Below are 12,954 nucleotides of genomic sequence, written 5' to 3'. Positions count from 1 at the left end.
TTTTGGAACATCACACAAATAAAACCATATGTTACTATTCTTTTGAGCCTGAATTCTGTCACTCAAGTAAGTTTTTGTGGCATTTATCCATGTTGTGTATGCCAGCAGTTTCATGGGTTTAAAAAAAATTTATTTTATTTTAATTTCCGGGGTCCATGTGCAGGACGTGCAGGTTTGTTACAAAGGTAAACGTGTGCCATGGTGGTTTGCTGCACCCATCAACCCATCACCTAGGTATTAAGCTTGGCATGCATTAGCTATTTAACCTGATGCTCTTCCCATCACCCCCACCCACTCTCCCCTGACAGGCCCCAGTGTGTGTGTTGTTCCCCTCCCTGTGTCCACGTGTTCTCATTGTTCAGCTCCCACGTATAAGTGAGAACATGAGGTGTTTGGTTTTCTGTTCCCGTGTTAGTTTGCTGAGGATAATGGCAAATTTACAAGAAAAAAATAAATATTCCAATTAAAAAGTGGGCAAAGGACACGAGCAGACACTTCTCAAAAGAAGACACACATGGCCAACAAACATATTTTAAAAAGCTCAATATCACTGCTCGTTAGTTTCACGGTTTTTAAACTACTCTGTACTCTGTAATCTTCCATTACACGGGTGTACCAAAATTTATTTATCTTTTATCCCCTGATGGACATTCGGGTTATTTCCAGTATTTTTCTCTTGCGTTTGAGCAAGCCAGCATGAAGCTCCTCGTGGGTGCCGTTTGCTGGACGTCTGCCCTCAGTCCTCTTGTGCCCTCCCAGGAGGAGAATTGCTGGGATGCAGGTTCTACTGACTCCTTGCCCTGGTGAATGTTTACAATTGTCACTGTTTCCAACCTCAGCCATTCTAGTGGGTGTGCTATTTCGTGAGTTCAGTGCAAACCGAGCGAGCACCTCTTCCCGTGCTTGTTGGCTACTTAAGTATCTTCTTCCGTAAGGGACCTTTTCAAGGAATTCACCCTTTTCTTATGGAGCACGTTCCGGTAAGGAAAGCCACATTGCTATGTTCTCTACAAACGACCCCTTTCCAGCGGGACAGGGAGATGCAGAGGCACACAATCCTGCCTTCGTCAGTGTTTGATGAAAAAGCAGAGCCTCTGAAAGCAGCCTGGGACCAGGGATTTATGATGGACCACTGTGGCTGGTGAGAAGCCGTAGGGGGCCATGGCCCTGGGACTGGCAGGCCCGCAGGCAGAGTGAGGACAAACCACACTCACGGGGACACCTGGAGCTCTTGAGGACAGAGCAGCCTGGGCTGTCTCACACTCCTTCAACCTCAGGGATGCTGGTGACCTGAGGACGAGGAGGGTGCCCTTCTCCGCAGGTGCCCTTCTCACACTCCTCACCCGGGACTGGGGATGCTTCGGGGGAGGCCCACTGGGGACAAGGGGACCTCAGGTAAAGGAGGTGTGAGGGCTTCACAGCACCTGGAACCCCACGAGATACTGCAGAGGGCGACTTGCCTTCCTCCTTCCAAATCTCACACAACTTTCTCTGCGGCCAACTGGACCTGGAACCTTGCAGGGAAGGAATTCTGGGAAGCATGGGACCCGCAGGGCTCAGCTGACACAATATAAACTCACCAGAGCTTGTCCTTGCTTGTAAGGCAGTGAAAAGGACTGAAGGAAGCTAATATTTATTGAAAAGTAAATAAACATTTATTTATTTACCTTTTGGGCCAGGTACCTTGCTCAACACTTAACTCGCTGGCAATTTATACCCCAGTAGGGAGCTGATTGAACCATATGTCAGAGAGAAATGGAGAATTCAGAAGGGAGGCCTCAGAGGCCACCTCACACCAGCTGCCATCACTGCAGCCTCAGAGACCCAGAGCTCAGGGAAGACTCAGCCACCCTGGGATGCTCTGTGGGGTGCAGGGGACTTGGGGGCCGCCTTGGCAAAAGGACAGGTAGAGCTGTGGCTGTAAAGACTGAGACGCGGGAGGTGTGCACAGGGCTGGGGAACCTTTAGGTACTGTAATATTTGTAAGAGATCTGACAGTACATGTGTCACAGCTCAGGAAGCACTTCATCATTTTTCAGTGATGTAATGTGTAGATACCACACACAAATATGTCTGGATGGATCGTCTTTGAGGTCACACATTTCTTTCTTTCTTGCTGTGTTTTCCCTTTGTCTTCACTCCCCGGCCCCTAAGGAGAGAGCAGGTGCTGTGGCTTTTGCCCAAGGAGAGAGCCCTGCAGCCAGGCTGAGAGCAGAAGTTGCCCGCAGAACACTTCTCTTTCCATCCTGTGTGATTTTCAACCTGATCCCAAAGGAAGTGAATGAGGTTGGTGGGTCCCGGAGCAGTCGGGGCCACAGGATCCCAGGGAGGGGATGGGTATGCAGTTGGGGACATGGCCAGTGTCACATAAGACCCCATTAAGTAGTTAACTATTATCTCCAGTGTACAGATAGACGCTGAGGTGTGGCGATGCTGCGTGTTGGGGCGAAACGTGCAGAAGTCGTCAAGGCTCAGGGACAGAGCCGTTGCTCCGGGGCTGCTCGTCATAGATTCTGGTCCTGAGAACCTAGAGCGGGGCTCCCACTTCTCCAGGACCAGAATTACCCACATGAAGCTTCTCTTTCTCATTTCCTTCTATTTCTCATTTAAATTAAAGAGTACAAGGAATAGGATGAATCATTTTGGATAAATTTCATCTAAATGTTATGCATGAGATCCAAGAAACAAAACTGTGTTCTCAGATCCACATTCAACTTGAGGTCACTTGACCCTCAAATTCCCTTTTTCTCAACATTCGTTCATGTTTCCCTTTTCTATTTATGTCTCCTTAGATGACTGACTAGCAAACTTCTATGGACTAAGTATTGCCAGGGTATAATTGACATGAGACAGGCTGCAAGGATTGACAGTGAAAAATAATCTTTTTACCTCCCACTCTTGGAAACCAATTTCAGTTGATTTCCACCCAATTTTAGTAATATTTACCTCAATATTGTTTACTCATCTATCCCAATACTAAGGTACCATTCATTCCAAAAAACCCTTTGAATCCCTTGTGTCAGGCACTATTCTGTGTACTGGGGTCCAAGTTCTCCACCAATGGAGCAAAAGAAATCTCTGCTCTGCTGAGCTTCAGTCTGGGCCCTTGGAATGAGCGAATCGTCAGGATGAAGCCGATATAGAATCGTGTTGCATTTTACAGAGAACAAACATACATCTAAGTACCTTGAACTCTTCCATTGCTATAGGGAGAGTGTGTGTGTCTGGAAAGGTGTGGGAGGGAATAGCTGAAGTGGAAAACAAATACAGGGAAGACTGAGCAGAAAACACAGGGACAGGCCAGGTGCGGTGGCTCACGCCTGTAATCCCAGCACTTGGAGAGGCCGAGGCGGGCGGATCACGAGGTCAGGAGATCGAGACCATCCTGGCTAACACGGTCAAACCCCGTCTCTATTAAAAATACAAAAAATTAGTCAGGCGTGGTGGCGGGCACCTGTAGTCCCAGCTACTCTGGAGGCTGAGGCAGGAGAATGGCGTGAACCCGGGAGGCGGAGTTTGCAGTGAGCCGAGATCACGCCATTGCACTCCAGCCTGGGAGACAGAGCGAGACTCCGCCTCAAAAAAAAAAAAAAAAAAAGAAAACACAGGGACAGGTTCCGCCCATATTTTCTAGAAATAGAAATACAGAGCCACAGCAGTTTCTAGTTATAAGACAACAAGAAAGGGCAACGCGAGATTGAGATTCATCATAAATGGTAGAAATTGAGATTATGATTTTAAAATTCAGCCCTCAATTTAAGGGGGTTAAGTTAGACACGGAGAAATTATGTGCAAGTGAAATAGAAGGCATTGCTTTGTGGTTTCGGAAAAACTTTTCTTCTTCATTGTCCATGGGGCGTTTAGATAGAAAAAGTCATTTCTTTTTCTACCTAAAGAGGGCAAGAGCACAGTTTCTCCAACCCCAAAGCATGTGAGTTTTGCATTTGTGGACATTAAATATAAACTAAGTATATGCTTGTCAGATTAGGATAACCTGTGTGAAGCACTTATCAGCTTATTGCTCATTTAAAAAAGTTTACCCAGGCAGCCAGGTTCAAAGTTCCCCTGCTACAAGCTTCTCAATTAGACCAGGACCTGGGCATTCCCAGCTGGAGCGGGCTCATTGCCGGGCACAGGGCAGATACTGGCTGGTTTGTTGGCTAAGCTGAAGAACTGTCAGCACTGCTGTAGGTAGGTGGCAGTATGGCATGCTGGTTCAGCTCCCAGCTTTCTATGCAGCTAGTTAGGGATGTAAAACCATCTCTTTGTGGTCTGAGGAGAAATTACTAAATCCTTCTAGCCTCAACTTCGTCATGTGTAAAATGGAGAAGTAATAGCTCCCAGTTATTGTGAGGACTCAATCAGACAATCCATGTAAAGCGCTTAGCACAGAAGCTCTCCATGAATGGTAGTTATTATTACATCACATATGAGCACTGATCAAAGGCTAGCGGCAATTACCACCATAGCTGAGAGCTGAGGGCTTAAGGGAAACTGAATTCAGCCAACATTTCACTAACTAAAAAGTCACTGACAAATTAGACAAAACGTAGGTTTCAAAAGATTCATTTTTCTGACATTATGGAAGTATGAGCTGGACAACTTTTTGGGGTGGGTGGGGACAGTTGAAAATGTTCACTCCTTTAATCAGCTGCATCTATCTTAAACCCAGCCTGAAACCCCTGCTTAGTGTAGTATTTTGATATATCTGCAGGGGGGTTAATTTTGGCAGAGGCGAGCTAATTTTGGTGACTGTAATAAAATTGGGTTAAAATGCCCATATGCTCTGGCAGTAACCAATCCACCATCAAACATGGTAGGGGTGGCTGGAGGCAATGCGTGTACTTCTGAACAAAATGGCATATTGTCTGCACTCAGGTGGAGGTCAAGTCCGAAATGGTCTTCACAAGAGGTGTAGGTCCTTCAAGGAGAAAGGGTCACAGCGCGAAGAATCCATCTGACCTTCTAGGCAGGAGCCATTTCCTTTAAAGAGGGCAGGACACTAAGGGGGCGACCAGGTGGGGTCCGGAGGCACCTCAAGCTCCTCAAGACTGCCCGAGCACTGATCCGTCCTACTAAGTGTCCTGCCGCCCGACTGCGCGTCTCTAGGCCGCTGCCCGAGGTCCCGCGGCCCGTGGTGCCCACGCAGCCCGCGAGGTACTCTGTGCTGGAACGCGCCCCCCGCCTCCCGAAACCGCCCCCGGCCCGCGGGCTGCGAGCCGGCTCCTCCGGGCGCCCCAGCCGCGGACTCTGCGCTCGGCTTGGAGTTCCCCGTGCGGCCGGCGGTGGGCGCGCGCCACGCGGGCCCGAGCCCTGGGCGGGAGTGCGGCCCCGGGTCCCGCGGCCTCGGCGCCCGCGCACCTCCCCCACTGCCCCCCACCCCGCCTCCGGGCCCGCCCCCCGCAGGGGTCGGCACGGCCTGTGAGCCGGGGACCCCTGAGCCCCCGCCACAGCGGCCCCGGTCCCCGCGGCCTGGCCGCGCACCGGGTCCCCACCGCGGAGTGGGGAGGAGGAGGAGAGACTGGAGGAGTTGGAGACAGACACAGCCGCGGCGCGCAGTCACGGCTGGAGACAGACGGCGGCGGCGGCGGCGGCGGGAGGCGGGACACTCCCCCCCTCCGGCGACTGGAGGCGGGACACCTCCCCGGCGACCGCAGCGCCGCGTCCCCTCTCTCCCCGCGCTGAGGCTGCGGACCGGGCCCGGCTGGACTAGCAGGCGAGTGCGTTGGCCCTGCCCACTCCGCGCGCCGCCGCGGCCGGCCGGGGATCCCCTGCAAGCCGCGGAGCCGCCGCCGCCGCCGCCGCCAGACAGGCTGCGGGTGCCTGGGAAAGTGGAAGCGGGGCGGGGAGCGCGGGGGAGGCCCGGGGGTGAGGTCCTCAGCTCTTAAAGAACCCCGGCGCGCCGCGCTCCCCGCCGGCCCGCCGCGCGCCCCCTGCCGCGCCCCGCACCGCGCCCCTCCCCCTGGCCAGCAGGGCCGGTGGCCGCGGAGCCGCACTGCGGGCAGTCCCCGCCTCCGCTCCGGGGGGGCGGCCCAGGTGAGTGCGGACCCGAGGTGGCCGCAGTGGTCGCGGCTTCTGGCCCAAGTTCACCGCTGCGCTCCGGAGGGAGGGGTGGCCGAGGGGGGCGGGGGACTCGGGAACCGGACGCTTTGGGAACTGGACGTCCGTGAGCTTGCGCCGTCGGCTGGGGTCGGAGGGAGCAGCTGGGCGCCCAGCGCGCGAGGTCTGTGAGGCTTGGTCCGGGTGGGCTTGCCGGTGGGCACGGCGGGGGTCCGGCGCTGGCCCGCGGGCGGGGTTACGCCGGTGGAGGTACTTCGCCGACCCCCACCCCGTTTTCTGTTTCCTGGTGTCCTGGGGCGCGGGGTGTCCCGCGGTTGCAAGACTGAATTCTGCACCGCCCGGAGGCCAGGATGGGCGCGCGGGCGGCAGCCCCAACTGTCTCGGCGCCCCTAGGCCTCGGCGAGCCGTGGCGGGCGGAGACTGGAGGTCAGCGGGAAGCGGGAAGATCCTGCAGGACCTGACCGGGGAGTTTGCGGGAAGGAGGGGGCGGGCCAAGCCCCGCAGCCCCTCAGTCCCGCATCCTGCACCGCGCGCTCCCCGGCCCCGGCCCCTCGGGTCCGCTTCACCCGGCGTCCCCCCGGGTCCCCCCGCGCGCGTTGACGTCGGTCGCGGGACCGCCCGGAGCTCCCGGCATTGGCTGGGAAGTCGATTGTCTGGGGCGGCTGCTGTTGCACTTAGGCTGGGTCTCCGAGCCCCGGAGGAAGCAGGCGTGTGTTGAATTTCTCTCTGCCCCTTACCGTGGAATAAACAGGAAGCGACGAGCACCCAGCCCGGCCCGGCACTTGCCTTTGTGAAGGGGTCTGCCCTGCACAGCCTTTAGGAAGCTGGGACCCCTGCCCGGTGCGCCACCCCGGGTGGGCCTGGGGGCGCGCCCTGTGAGTACACCGGTGGAAGACAGTGGGTTCGGCTTAGGTTAAATCGCTATCGTGGCGGAGAGGGCATTTGCTTGTTTTTAAACTTTTTTTTTTCGTTGGAAAAGGAGGAGGTTTCCCGATGAGGCAGAGGTTTTCAGGACGACAGGGACGCATGGTAGGTGGGCGGCACTTGGAAAAGGTGCATCCGAGAGCACAGCGTTCTTGGGTCACCTACCTGGAGGGACACCTCGTCGCCAGTCAGGGCAGCTAGAAGCTCTTTAAAGCAAGCAGGGCTCCTTAGCTCTGCCCGGGCACAGGAATGGTTGCTGTGTGCCCATAGCCGCATGAACTAGCATAATTTTTGTTTTTCCCCCAAAATTTTTTAATTAGCTAGAATTGGATAATTTTGATTTGCTTCTTTTCTTTTCCTCTGTGTCTTAGTCTATTCCCTTCTCTTTTTCTCTTTTCTAATTATTTTGGCATCTTCTCATCCCTGGACCAGCGCTACTTTCTAAATGTTAATTACCATTGCAATCCATATTTATTGAGGGCCTACTATGTGTTAGGCATTGTGGGATGTGAGGTAAGAGTAGCTGTATAGAATGTGGGTTCTGAGCGCTAGTAAGTTATTTGCAGTAGAGGTGGATAGAGATGGTGAGCAGCATTGACTCTCAAAAATAGGGTCCTGTGGCTGGTATGGAGGTTGGTGCCTTCTCGAAGGGCTAGTGCTGGGAAGCCTCCCTTTAAAAACGGCCCTTTCTGCCGGTTTGGCTAGCCAAGAATGGCATTCTCCTCTCTGTATCTCCCCTGGAGCTTCAGGACTGAGTATTGAATGACAGAGAAGGTTCTGCAAAGTCTGCACAGGGAGACTGCCATTGCATCAAGTCATGTCTGCATTCTGTATATGAGTATTGTCTTTTCTAGTCTTTAACTCGAGTGTATTGTCATCTGTAACTCTCCCTTTGTACTCTGCACAGTTCTTCTGGAATATAGTCTTTGTGTCCAGTCAAGGATCACAGTGTCAAATCTGAGTCATTACATAGACAAATGAGGACGTCTGAATATTACCCACGTATATTTATTGAATTATATTTGGTTTCCCATCAACCCTTGAAATGTTATTTGATGGACCTTTCTAAGCAGTGCTTTTTAAATCAGGGGGCTAACTTCCTTATGATCTTTGAAAGCTTAATTCTTTTTAAGAGCTTCATTTTGCTATTGACATTGAACACAGTGTTAGGAATTAGGGCTGGGAATGTAAATGCCAGTAAGGGATTTGCTGTAATGGAATTGTAGCTACCTTCCTCCCTTGTTTTAAAAGACCTCTCTAGTTTCTTAACATTCTGTTGTTACCCTTGGAAGGGCTTGCCATTGTTGGCCATGGTCCTGGTTCGTGTAGGTTTGTATTTACATTGGAGAAGACTCTTCCCGGCAGGTTTTTAGGGCTGTCTCTTGAATCCTCTCACGGGCTTGGTTTGCAAGACCACAATCCTGCAGTGGAACGCAGCCAGTGCCAGCTGCTTATTAAGGGATTTTGTGCCAATTTGTTGGCACATTATTTGAGACTCCTCCACCCCACCCCACTCCCACTGGAGTATATACATACATAGACAAATATTTATTTTCCCCCAACTGCTGACAGTGTTCTAAGAATAGTTTTCTTGCCTGGCACGCGGAGAGCAAGGGCCCGTCTGCAGAGGTGTTTACAGTTTGGGACTGTGCTGTAGTCTTGGTTGACTTAGCAGCCTGGCAGACCAGCCTCATAGCTCCTGGGACGCTCTCTGTTTTTGCTCTGGGCTGCTGCAGGGGTAACCTCCCTGACTGATAGGGAAGCACAGCCAGAGGAGAGTGACTTTTGCTTCTTGTGGATGGTTTCTGGCAGGCAGTCCAGCAGAGATCCCTGAGCTCCTGATGTCTTTGCATGTAGCCAGCATAAAGTCTCCTTGTGGTGGGTGGGAGGTGACTGCTCTATGTCATCACGTAAAACCAAAGCCACCTTAGGGCTCCGGGCAGGAATTCTTGCAATTGTAGACTGCTCTGATCTTCTACGTCATCACGTAAAACCAAAGCCACCTCAGGGCCCTGGGCAGGAATTCTTGCAATTGTAGACTGCTCTGATCTTTCTGGTAGTCCTTGCCATGTTTCTTCTCATCTTTCTTTGGAATCTGGGCTTATCCAGTCTCTATGATGTGTCCTTCTTTCTGAGGACACATGTTAACATTTTCTGAGGAAAAATGTTATCCCTCAAGAAGTGGTAAAACATTGTAAAAGAAGAGCGTACCATATTAACCTGGAAAAATTTTTGGAAATAGTTAACAGAATGTATAGCGGCACATGGATATTAAATATGAATAGTGACAAAATTGCTGTGTAGTCCAAAATTATTCTTTTCTTTCTTCCTTCCTCTCTGTCTCCTTCCCTCTCTCTCTCTGTTCCTTCCTTTTTTTAGGTCTCAGAAAAAAATCTCCTGGAAGCCATTATTTTCTGATGTCAAAGAGACTTTCTGCCTATATGAACTGTGTTAGTCTAGAATTACATCTTGACCTATATTATGGGTGTACATGGAAGGTGAATCTTAAGTTTCAAAATAGGGATGCAAAGGTTCTGCCTACTATTTGAAAATTTAGGCCACAAGACCTGCCACTTTTTAGGGAGTTTTTTTGGGGGCATTGTTTGCTTCATTGTTAGGCAAAGAAAGGACTGAAGCTAGTACCTGTACTATTAATTACTCTGAAAATATTGGGTTTGAATTTCCAGTTAATGTCATTTTTTTCCATCACAGGAAGAATTGAAAACGATGTCTGTATTGTCACATATCCATGTGATTTAAGAATGGATTGCTTTTCTTTGAGTTCTCACTAAAAATGGTTCTTTGGCCTTTTAAGCTGTTTTTGTGAAGACTTTTCTTTCCACCAAGCTTGTTTTCCAGATAGGTCTTGGAGATTACAAAGAACATAGATATAATTTCTCCCTTGATTGGCAGCTGCGAGCTTTCCCGGACAAAAATAATGCTGCACTGTGCCAAATGGTTGACTTTTCTAGAATAAAAACTCTAAAGGGTATGCAAAAAGTCCTCTGGTTAATATATTGGCATTCCCAGAACCCACTAACACTCCGGCAGCCTGCCAGACTCCACTTAACGAGGACACAGAATGTCTGGCTCAATCCCCATGAGCAGACGGGGGTGGGGTCTGGATGTCCACACCCTTTATTAATTTTTAATGACTGTACTTTTGTTTTGCAGATTTTCCTCTGTACCCCCTTCTCAACCATCTCCTACAACGTCACTCCCCCCATCCATTTATTTACTCATTTACTTGGCATCGGAAAAATGTCGAGCGGTTCAGGGTTAAGGATCCTGCTGAGGGATCATTTCTGTTTGCATGGGTTCTTTTGTTGTTGGTTTTTTTTCTTTATCTTCCTTTTTTTTTTTTGGAAGAGGAAGAGAGAAAAGGAACAGAAAAGATGACAACTATTTTTTTTTTAAGGATGCTTTATTGTCTGCTGGAGAAAGAGAAGCATTTACGAAACTTTAAGTTTGTCAGACAGTTTATGTGACAGTGCAAGTTGGTGCTTGCCAAGCTCCAGACAGATTGTTAATGTTACATGACAGGGATAAATAAATTACCGCTGTCTGCAACACGCTTGCACTGCAAATGCACTCTGCAGCCGGCGGCCGGCTGGGCGCCGCTCATGGGCCTGGTGTGCATGCAGCTGCGCAGAGGACCTCTGCCTGCCGCCTAGAATGCTGTGCCTCGGTTCGGAAATGAAAAGGGTGTGCCTTGCTTTTATTTTTGGCTCTACTGCAGGGCAGTAGAATCCAAGGACCAACTCTGTGTCCTTTATTTTGCTAGGCTGCTCCGCCTCCTCCCCTGCCCTGGCCCCAACTTTGGTCCATACTCCCGTTCTTCCTCCGAGCAGGGAAATCAGGCACCTAGCTTCTTCCCAGGAGACCTCAACTTTGTTCTTAGCTGCCCAGGGCCTAAAGTATCTCAAAGCCAAGTTTCAAGCTGTTTACAGTTGTGTTCTTTCTGCAGGTGCAGACACTGAGAACAAACTGTCTACGATAGATAAGGCTGTACTGGCCTGGGAGGGCCTGGGTGGCACTCCTTGGGCATAATGTACTTTCATCTGGGCAGTTTGGAAGCTCAGCTGGCAGAGTGACAGGTGTAATGAACTTAATGGTCTTGCCCTAGTTGTTTGCGGACACACAGCTCATGTTACAAAGCCACCTCATACCAGGGGCCCCTGCCAAATGATTTGCTCTTCTCTTTGTGGATGGGACTTGGGGACTGTACGACTGAGTGGCGTTAAGGTAGGGAAGGGGGTGGGTGTGAGTCACGTGTGTGTGCCCTCATCTGCTCTGTTCCTAAAAGGACCTAGAGAATCTCCTGAAAGTAGGCCTTGAGAGAAAGAGATCCTTCCCACTCACACTGGCTAGCCATCCTCCATGCCACGTATCGCGAGGACCCTCTGCAGATGTGCTTCGACTTCCTGCCTCTGGGATTTGCAGAATGGCAGGCTTTCTGCCACACTGTATGGCTTCCTGGTACGCTGCTGGCCTGGCTGCTGGGATTCTTCAGAAGAGGGCTGGGCCGGCAATGCACAGCCAGGCATTGTTCTCGGAGTCCGTGGCCCCAGGGGCCAGCAACCTGTGCACAGAGCTGCAAGGGAATTTCCATTGGAAAGTCTCTCTGCTTCCGAAGGCAGCCGCTGGAGAGGCTGTAGGAGGCCAGGCTGCTTTCCGAAGGGCTCCCTGACCTCTAACCAGGGCACGTGGGCAGATAATAATAACAGCAGTTCCAAGTGCTTCTGTAGCCTCTCCTGTGTGCCAGGCTGTGTTCTGAGGGCTGCCATACACTGATTCACTAATCTAATCCTCACAGCAGCCCTGTGACATGGGTCCTCCTGCCATCCACATGTTACAGAGATGTCAAGACATTGCCCAGAGTCACCAACTTGTGAATAAAGGGTGGAGCAGCCTGGGCAGTATGGCTCCAGGTTCTGGGATCTGCCTCTGGAGCTAAATGAGGTGGGGCCTGGGTCAGGAATTCTTCATCTGGGACCACTTGCTGGCAGGGTGCCATTCTCTTCTTGTCCCCACACAGGTCCCACTGGGACTCTACCCAGCCAGCAAGTTCAGGATTTTGTCCTTCTTGCTTCCGTGCTGTGGCCCTCCCTCCCCAACTCGCTCCCCTGTTTTTAATCCTAATCTCTGCTTTCTGCCTGTTTTACCTGTGGCAAGAGCCTCAGTTTTGAGCACTGGACCATGGCAGCTTTGTCTCTGCCCACCTTATCCCTTGAGTTCCTTGAGAGAAAGACAAAGCAACAATCAGCAGGAGTGTTGGTATTGCCAGATATTTCTTCTGCACTGGTCCTTAAAACCACTTCCATCAGCCTCCCCGTGGCATCTCTGGGTGTAGCCTGGTGGAGTGTGACTGCCCGGTTCCTGGGAGCAGCTAACTGCCTGGGTCTGGGGGTGTGTGCTGGTAATGCCCCCATCAGCTGTCTCTTCACTCAGAGGGATCCAGTTCATCCCAGGACAAAGAGCAGTATAGTTTCTTTCTTTCTTCCTTTTTTTTTTGAGATGGAGTCTTGCTCTGTCGCCCAGGCTGTAGTTCAGTGGCACAATCTCGGCTCACTGCAAGCTCTGCCTCCCGGGTTCATGCCATTCTCCTGCCTCAGCCTCCCGAGTAGCTGGGATTACAGGCACATGCCACCACGCCCGGCTAACTTTTTTGTATTTTTAGTAGAGACGGGGTTTCACCGTGTTAGCCAGGATGATCTCGATCTCCTGACCTTGTGATCCGCCCGTCTTGGCCTCCCAAAGTGCTGGGATTACAGGCATGAGCCACTGCACCCGGCCTACAGTTTCTTTAAAAATGAAAAAAAGTTATCCCATCCTTAAGAGTCTCTGTTTTTTTTTTTTTTTTTTTCTTAGATAGAGTCTCCCTTTATTACTCAGGCTGGAGTGCAGTGGCGTGATCCATCTCAGCTCACTGCAACCTCCGTCCCAGGTTCAAGCAATTCTTGTGCCTCA

At 51.1% G+C, this 12,954-nt stretch overlaps 1 protein-coding gene across 12 annotated transcripts in view; it reads left to right on the top strand.

Annotated features, from left to right (window-relative positions):
* The first annotated feature begins 5,043 nt into the window (after positions 1–5,043).
* The window catches only part of LDLRAD4 (low density lipoprotein receptor class A domain containing 4), a 439,373-nt gene continuing 431,462 nt past the window's right edge, over positions 5,044–12,954 (top strand). For 4 of the 12 annotated variants that reach the window (XM_054461261.2, XM_054461258.2, XM_054461250.2 and 1 more), the window contains exon 1: positions 5,906–6,036. The gene's annotated coding sequence lies outside the window, so the exon portion shown is untranslated. Of the gene's footprint in view, positions 5,158–5,905; positions 6,037–6,109; positions 6,224–6,292; positions 6,310–6,640; positions 6,958–7,071; positions 7,090–12,954 lie in introns of those variants that run through there. The other 8 variants (XM_054461252.2, XM_063653363.1, XM_054461259.2 and 5 more) reach the window with 6 other exon arrangements.

The sequence above is a fragment of the Pongo pygmaeus genome, chromosome 17, assembly GCF_028885625.2.
Source record: "Pongo pygmaeus isolate AG05252 chromosome 17, NHGRI_mPonPyg2-v2.0_pri, whole genome shotgun sequence".
NCBI classification, from domain to species: Eukaryota; Metazoa; Chordata; class Mammalia; order Primates; family Hominidae; genus Pongo; species Pongo pygmaeus.
Note: the sequence above shows the minus strand (reverse complement) of the source record. Positions and strands in the feature narration are given on the sequence as shown.